Source organism: Triticum dicoccoides, chromosome 2B, assembly GCF_002162155.2.
Source record: "Triticum dicoccoides isolate Atlit2015 ecotype Zavitan chromosome 2B, WEW_v2.0, whole genome shotgun sequence".
Taxonomy (NCBI): domain Eukaryota; kingdom Viridiplantae; phylum Streptophyta; class Magnoliopsida; order Poales; family Poaceae; genus Triticum; species Triticum dicoccoides.
The window spans coordinates 643,631,891-643,641,678 of NC_041383.1; positions in this window are offsets into that span (position 1 = coordinate 643,631,891).

The following is a 9,788-nucleotide window of genomic DNA, read 5'->3' on the forward strand; positions in this document are numbered from 1 at the left end:
AGTCAGCTAGGAAAAACAAATACAACCAGTTGGCAGAGTTCCCGGATGCGTCTGGAAACACCACCTCCGTGAGAAGATACCACAGGTAGGCCCTCGCGTACCACTCCATAGTCGTCTCATCGGCATCTTGGGGGCATGTCTTCCGGTGCTCCGAGAGCCAGGGCAACGACGCACTGGATGTACAGTTACCCTTAGCCTTGGGGAAGCCGCCGATGAGGGTGGTAACCCTCTCCTGCCAGTTGGTCCTCTCCACTCGCCCGGTCAGTGCATGACCCTCGATCGGCATGGCAGTAATCATCAACCAATCCTCGAGGGTCACCGTCATCTCCCCGCATGGCAGATGGAAAGAATGTGTCTCCGGTCGTCACCGATCAATCAGAGCTGTTGGAGCTGCATGGACAAGCGTCGACGGCTGACGCTTGAACTGCAACACGAAACCCAATAGTCAGGCGCTCTTGAAGAACGTCGCGTAGCGCTCGTCGTAGTCCATATGCCCATGAACCCCGTGATCCCTCATGCGCAGTGGCTGGAGCATCTGTCAAAAAGTGAACGCCAAAACTTAGAAAATTATTTTCATCAATCCGAAAACTTTGATCAATATTTCATTCATATCACCTACCTCTCTGTTCTCTACGAAACGGGCACGATGACCCTTGCCGAATGCCCAGTCCAGCATGGAGTACCTGTTGGGGAACGTAGTAATTTCAAAAAAAATTCCTACGCACACGCAAGATCATGGTGATGGCATAGCAACGAGAGGGGAGAGTGTTGTCCACGTACCCTCGTAGACCGTAAGCGGAAGCGTTATGACAATGCGGTTGATGTAGTCGTACGTCTTCATGATCCGACCGATCCAAGTACCGAACGTACGGCACCTCCGAGTTCAGCACACGTTCAGCTCGATGACGATCCCCGGACTCCGATCCAGCAAAGTGTCGGGGATGAGTTCCGTCAGCACGACGGCGTGGTGACGATGATGATGTTTCACCGGTGCAGGGTTTCGCCTAAACTCCGCGACGATATGAACGAGGTGGAATATGGTGGAGGGGGGCACCGCACACGGCTAAGGAACGATCTGTAGATCAACTTGTGTATTATGGAGTGCCCCCCTGCCCCCGTATATAAAGGAGCAAGGGGGAGGGGGCGGCCGGCCAAGGGAGGGCGCGCCAGGGAGGAGTCCTACTCCCACCGGGAGTAGGACTCCCTCCTTTCCTAGTCCAATTAGGAGACCTTCCATGTAGTAGGAGTAGGAGAGAAGGAAAGGGAAGAGAGAAGGGAAGGAAGGAGGGGGTGCGGCCCCTCCCCCTAGTCCAATTTGGACTAGGCCTTGGGGGCGCGTGCGGCCTGCCCTAGGCAGCCCCTCTTTCTTTCCCGTATGGCCCAATAAGGCCCAATACTTCTCCCGGAGAATTCCCGTAACTCTCCGGTACTCCGAAAAATACCCGAATCACTCGGAACCTTTCCGAACTCCAAATATAGTCGTCCAATATATCGATCTTTACATCTCGACCATTTCGAGACTCCTCGTCATGTCCCCGATCTTATCTGGGACTCCGAACTCCTTAGGTACATCAAAACTCATAAACTCATAATATAACTGTCATCGAAACCTTAAGCGTGCGGACCCTACGGGTTCGAGAACTATGTAGACATGACCTACAACTATTCTCGGTCAATAACCAATAGCGGAACCTGGATGCTCATATTGGCTCCTACATATTCTACGAAGATCTTTATCGGTCAAACCGCATAACAACATACGTTGTTCCCTTTGTCATCGGTATGTTACTTGCCCGAGATTCGATCGTCGGTATCTAATACCTAGTTCAATCTCATTACTGGCAAGTCTCTTTACTCGTTACGTAATGCATCATTCCGTAACCAACTCATTGGTCACATTGCTTGCAAGGCTTATAATGATGTGCATTATCGAGAGGGCCCAGAGATACTTCTCCGACAATCGGAGTGACAAAACATAATCTCGAAATACGCCAACTCAACATGTACCTTCGGAGACACCTGCAGTACTCCTTTATAATCACCCAGTTACGTTGTGACGTTTGGTAGCACCAAAAGTGTTCCTCCGGTAAACGGGAGTTGCCTATTTCTCATAGTTACAGGAACATGTATAAGTCATGAAGAAAGCAATAGCAATATACTAAACGATCAAGTGCTAGGCTAACGGAATGGGTCATGTCAATCACATCATTCTCCTAATGATGTGATCCCATTAATCAAATGACAACACATGTCTATGGTTAGGAAACATAACCATCTTTGATTAATGAGCTAGTCAAGTAGAGGCATACTAGTGACTATATGTTTGTCTATGTATTCACACATGTATCATGTTTCCGGTTAATACAATTCTAGCATGAATAATAAACATTTATCATGAAATAAGGAAATAAACAATAACTTTATTATTGCCTCTAGGGCATATTTCCTTCAGTCTCCCACTTGCACTAGAGTCAATAATCTAGTTCACATTGCTATGTGATTTAACACCAATATTCACATCTGCATGTGATTAATACCCATAGTTCACATCATCATGTGATCAACACCCAAAGGGTTTACTAGAGTCAATAATCTAGTTCACATCGCAATGTGATTAACACCCAAAAGAGTACTAAGGTATGATCATGTTTTGCTCGTGAGAGAAGCTTAGTCAACGGGTCTGTCATATTCAAAGCCGTATGTATTTCACAAATATTCTATGTCCACAATGCTCTGCACAGAGCTACTCTAGCTAATTGCTCCCACTTTCAATATGTATCCAGATTGAGACTTAGAGTCATATGGTTTGGTGTAAAAGCTTGCATCGTTGTAACTTTTACGACGGGCTCTTTTATCACCTCCATAATCGAGAAACATCTCCTTAGTCCTCACTAAGGATATTCTTGACCCATGTCCAGTGATCTACTTATTAGATCAAAATTGTATTCCTTTGCCAAACACAGATCAAGGTATACAATAGGTCTGGTTCACAGCATAGCATACTTTATAGAACCTATGACTGAGGCATAGGGAATGACTTTTCATTCTCTTTCTATTTTCTGCAATGGTCGGGTCTTGAGTCTTACTCAACTTCACACCTTGTAACACAGGCAAGAACTCCTTCTTTGACTGTTCCATTTTGAGCTATTTCAAAAATTTATCAAGGTATGTACTCATTGAAAAATCTTATCAAGCGTCTTGATCTATCTATATAGATCTTGATGCTCAATGTGTAAGCAGCTTCACCGAGGTCTTGCTTTGAAAAACTCTTATTCAAGTATCCTTTCATGCTATCCAGAATTTCCATATCATTTCCAATTAACAATATGTCATCCACATATAATATTAGAAATGCTATAGAGCTCCCACTCACTTTCTTGTAAATACAGGCTTCTTCAAAAGTCTGTATAAAACCATATGCTTTGATCAACTCATCAAAGCGTATATTCCAACTCCGAGATGCTTGCACCAGTCCATTGATGGATCACTGGAGCTTGCACATTTTGTTAGCACCTTTAGGATTGACAAAACCTTCTGGTTGCATCATATACAACTCTTCTTTAATAAATCCATTAAAGAATGCAGTTTTGACATCCATTTGCCAGATTTCATAAAATGTGGCAATTGCTAACATGATTCGGACAGACTTAAGCTTCGATACGAGTGAGAAAATCTCATCGTATTCAATACCTTGAACTTGTCGAAAACCTTTCGCAACAAGTCGAGCTTAGTAGATAGTAACACTACTATCAGTGTCCATCTTCCTCTTGAAGACCTACGAGGTTTTGTAGTAACTTGATCTGAAGTTTCATGATCATCATCATTAGCTTCCTCACTAATTGGTGTAGGAATCACTGGAACTGATTTCTGTGATGAACTACTTTCCAATAAGGGAGAAGGTACAATTACCTCATCAAGTTCTACTTTCCTCCCACTCACTTCTTTCGAGAGAAACTCCTTCTCTAGAAAGGATCCATTTTTAGCAACGAATATCTTGCCTTCGGATCTATGATAGAAGGTGTACCCAACAATTTCCTTTGGGTATTCTATGAAGACGCACTTCTCCGATTTGGGTTCGAGCTTATTAGGTTGAAAACCCTTTTCATATAAGCATCGCAAGTCCAAATTTTAAGAAACGACAACTTAGGTTTACTGCTAAACCACGGTGTCGTCTCAACGGATTTAGATGGTGCCCTTTTAAAGTGAATGCAACTGTCTCTAATGCATAATCCCAAAACGATAGTGGTAAACCGATAAGAGATATCATAGATTGCACTATATCCAATAAAGTACGGTTATGACGTTCGGACACACCATTAAGCTGTGGTGTTCCAGGTGGCATGAATTTGTGAAACTATTCCACATTGTTTTAATTGAAGACCAAACTCGTAACTCAAATATTCTCCTCCACGGTCAGATCGTAGAAACTTTATTTTCTTGTTACGATGATTCTCCACTTCACTCTGAATTTCTTTGAACTTTTCAAACGTTTCAGACTTATGTTTCATTAAGTAGATATACCCATATCTACTCAAATCATCTGTGAAGGTCAGAAAATAATGATACTTGCCGCGAGTCTCAACACTCATCAGATCACATACATCAGTATGTATTATTTCCAATAAGTCAGTTGCTCGCTCTATTGTTCCGGAGAACGGAGTCTTTAGTCATCTTGCCCATAAGGCATGGTTCGCAAGCATCAAGTGATTCATAATCAAGTGATTCCAAAATCCCATCAGCATGGAGTTTCTTCATGCGCTTTACACCAATATGACCTAAACCGCAGTGCCACAAATAAGTTACACTATCATTATTAACTTTGCATCTTTTGGTTTCAATATTATGAATATGTGTATCACTACGATCGAGATCCAATGAACCATTTTCATTGGGTGTGTAACCATATAAGGTTTTATTCATGTAAACAGAACAACAATTTATTCTCTTACTTAAATGAATAACCGTATTGCAATAAACATGATCAAATCATATTCATGCTCAACGCAAACACCAAATAACACTTATTTAGTTTCAACACTAATCCCGAAAGTATAGGGAGTGTGCGATGATGATCATATCAATCTTGGAACTACTTCCAACACACATTGTCACCTCGCCTTTTTACTATTTTCTGTTTATTCTGCAACTCCCGTTTCGAGTTACTACTCTTAGCAACTGAACCAGTATCAAAATGCCGAGGGGTTGCTATAAACACTAGTAAAGTACACATCAATAACATGTATATCCAATATACCTTTGTTCACTTTTGCCATCCTTCTTATCCGCCAAATACTTGGGGTAGTTCCACTTCCAGTGACCAGTCCCTTTGTAGTAGAATCACTTAGTCTTAGGCTTAGGTCCAGACTTGGGCTTCTTCACTTGAGTGACAACTTGTTTGCCATTCTACTTGAAGTTTCCCTTTCTTTCCCTTTGCCCTTTTCTTGAAACTAGTGGTCTTGTCAATCATCAACACTTGATGCTCTTTCTTGATTTCTACCTTCGTCGGTTTCAATATCACGAAGAGCTCGGGAATTGTTTTCGTCATCCCTTGCATACTATAGTTCATCACGAAGTTCTAGTAACTTAGTGATGGTGACTAGAGAATTCTGTCAATCACTATCTTATCTGGAAGATTAACTCTCACTTGATTCAAGCGATTGTAGTACCCAGACAATCTGAGCACATGCTCACTAGTTGAGCGATTCTCCTCCATCTTTTAGCAATAGAACTTGTTGGAGATTTCATATCTCTCAACTCGGGTATTTGCTTGAAATATTAACTTCAACTTCTGGAACATCTCATATGGTCCATGACGTTCAAAACGTCTTTGAAGTCTCGATTCTGAGCCGTTAAGCATGGTGCACTAAACTATCAAGTAGTCATCATATTGAGCTAGCCAAACGTTCATAACATCTGCATCTGCTCCTGCAATAGGTCTGTCACCTAGCGGTGCATTAAGGACATAATTCTTCTGTGCAACAATAAGGATAAACCTCAGATCACGGATCCAATCCGCATTATTGCTACTAACATCTTTCAACACAATTTTCTCTAGGAACATATCAAAATAAACATATGAAAGCAACAACGCAAGCTATTGATCTACAACATAATTTGCAAAATACTACCAGGACTAAGTTCATGATAAATTTAAGTTCAATTAATCATATTACTTAAGAACTCCCACTTAGATAGACATCTCTCTAGTCATCTAAGTGATCACGTGATCCAAATCAACTAAACCATGTCCGATCATCACGTGAGATGGAGTAGTTTCAATGGTGAACATCATTATGTTGATCATATCTACTATATGATTCACGCTCAACCTTTCGGTCTTCGTGTTCCGAGGCCATATCTGTATATGCTAGGCTCGTCAAGTTTAACCCGAGTATTTCGCGTGTGCAACTGTTTTGCACCCGTTGTATTTGAACGTAGAGCCTATCACACCCGATCATCACGTGGTGTCTCAGCACGAAGAACTTTCGCAATGGTGCATACTCAGGAGAACACTTCTTGATAATTAGTGAGAGATCATCTTAAAATGCTACCGTCAATCAAAGCAAGATAAGATGCATAAAGGATAAACATCACATGCAATCAATATAAGTGATATGATATGGCCATCATCATCTTGTGCTTGTGATCTCCATCTTCGAAGCACCGTCGTGATCACCATCGTCACCGGCGCGACACCTTGATCTCCATCGTAGCATCATTGTCGTTACGCCATCTATTGCTTCTACGACTATCGCTACCGCTTAGAGATAAAGTAAAGCAATTACAGGGCATTTGCATTTCATACAATAAAGCGACAACCATATGGCTCCTGCCAGTTGCCGATAACTTCGGTTACAAAACATAATCATCTCATACAATATAATATAGCATCACGTCTTGACCATATCACATCACAACATGCCCTGCAAGAACAAGTTAGACATCCTCTACTTTGTTGTTGCAAATTTTACGTGGCTGCTACGGGCTTTAGCAAGAACCGTTCTTACCTACATATAAAAACCACAACGATAGTTCGTCAAGTTGGTGCTGTTTTAACCTTCGCAAGGACCGGGCGTAGCCACACTCGATTCAGCTAAAGTGAGAGAGACAGACACCCGCCAGCCACCTTTAAGCACGAGTGCTCGTAACGGTGAAACCAGTCTCGCGTAAGCGTACGCGTAATGTCAGTCCGGGCCGCTTCATCTCACAATACCGCCGAACCAAAGTATGACATGCTGGTAAGCAGTATGACTTGTATCGCCCACAACTCACTTGTGTTCTACTCGTGCATATAACATCAACGCATAAAACCTAGGCTCTGATACCACTGTTGGGGCACGTAGTAATTTTTTAAAAAAAATCCTACGCACACGCAAGATCATGGTGATGGCATAGCAACGAGAGGGGAGAGTGTTGTCCACGTACCCTCGTAGACCGTAAGCGGAAGCGTTATGGCAACGCGGTTGATGTAGTCGTACGTCTTCACGATCCGACCGATCCAAGTACCGAACGTACGGCACCTCCGAGTTCAGCACACGTTCAGCTCGATGACGATCCCCGGACTCCGATCCAGCAAAGTGTCGGGGATGAGTTCCGTCAGCACGACGGCGTGGTGATGATGATGATGTTTCACCGGCGCAGGGTTTCGCCTAAACTCCGCGACGATATGATCGAGGTGGAATATGGTGGAGGAGGGCACCGCACACGGCTAAGGAACGATCTGTAGATCAACTTGTGTATTATGGGGTGCCCCCCTGTCCCCGTATATAAAGGAGCAAGGGGGAGGGGGCGGCCGGCCAAGGGAGGGCGCGCCAGGGAGGAGTCCTACTCCCACCGGGAGTAGGACTCCCTCCTTTCCTAGTCCAATTAGGAGACCTTCCATGTAGTAGGAGTAGGAGAGAAGGAAAGGGAAGAGAGAAGGGAAGGAAGGAGGGGGTGCGGCCCCTCCCCCTAGTCCAATTCGGACTAGGCCTTGGGGGGGGGGGCGCGGCCTGCCCTAGGCAGCCCCTCTCTCTTTCCCGTATGGCCCAATAAGGCCCAATACTTCTCCCGGAGAATTCCCGTAACTCTCCGGTACTCCGAAAAATACCCGAATCACTCGGAACCTTTCCGAACTCCGAATATAGTCGTCCAATATATCGATCTATACATCTCGACCATTTCGAGACTCCTCGTCATGTCCCCGATCTCATCCGGGACTCCGAACTCCTTCGGTACATCAAAACTCATAAACTCATAATATAACTGTCATCGAAACCTTAAGCATGCGGACCCTACGGGTTCGAGAACTATGTAGACATGACCTACAACTATTCTCGGTCAATAACCAATAGCGGAACCTGGATGCTCATATTGGCTCCTACATATTCTACGAAGATCTTTATCGGTCAAACCGCATAACAACATACGTTGTTCCCTTTGTCATCGGTATGTTACTTGCCCGAGATTCGATCGTCGGTATCCAATACATAGTTCAATCTTGTTACTGACAAGTCTCTTTACTCGTTACGTAATGCATCATTCCGTAACCAACTCATTGGTCACATTGCTTGCAAGGCTTATAGTGATGTGCATTACCGAGAGGGCCCAAAGATACTTCTCCGACAATCGGAGTGACAAAACATAATCTCGAAATACGCCAACTCAACATGTACCTTCGGAGACACCTGTAGTACTCCTTTATAATCACCCAGTTACGTTGTGACGTTTGGTAGCACCAAAAGTGTTCCTCCGGTAAACGGGAGTTGCATATTTCTCATAGTTACAGGAACATGTATAAGTCATGAAGAAAGCAATAGCAATATACTAAACGATCAAGTGCTAGGCTAACGGAATGGGTCATGTCAATCACATCATTCTCCTAATGATGTGATCCCATTAATCAAATGACAACACATGTCTATGGTTAGGAAACATAACCATCTTTGATTAATGAGCTAGTCAAGTAGAGGCATACTAGTGACTATATGTTTGTCTATGTATTCACACATGTATCATGTTTCCGGTTAATACAATTATAGCATGAATAATAAACATTTATCATGAAATAAGGAAATAAATAATAACTTTATTATTGCCTCTAGGGCATATTTCCTTCAGTACCGTGGGCCGATGTTGCCCGCAAGAGGTGGCCGTCTTAATAAAATTTTATAAACAAAAACATCATAAGCATAAGCATACATAAACATGCATCATATCAAAATCATATCACCATGCATCATATCAAAAAAATCATCCAACAACATCTACTACACATGATGGATCAAATCATATCAACATGCATCATATCAAAAAAAAATCCTCCACCATGCATCATATCACCAAAAAAATCCTCCAACATTCATCTTCAATGTATTATCTCCAAACAACATCTTCATATCATCATATCAACATGCATCATAAAACTACAATCAAGTCCTCCCACATGCATTACATCATAATTTTTTAAACAAAAAAAATATGAACTAGGGTTCATCTTCACACTAACATATGAACTATTGATTAAAGTTCATATTCAATACCACTACTTACTAAAGAACTAAGAAATAGAACTACAATCAAACTAAAACAATCTTAGGTAAAAAAAATCCAATCTAAGTTCAAAAATATGAGGGATTTCAAGCAAATTGCGTCAAATCGGAAGCAAGTTTGCAAAAACTAATTGAAGGGATCGAAGGAGCTTACGTTTCTCTCTTCGGGACCATCTCGATCCGCAAAAACGGTGAAGAATCGATGAAGATCCGAGGAGGAGAGTGGAGGAGACGAGAGAGGGAGAGAGGGGCGACTTG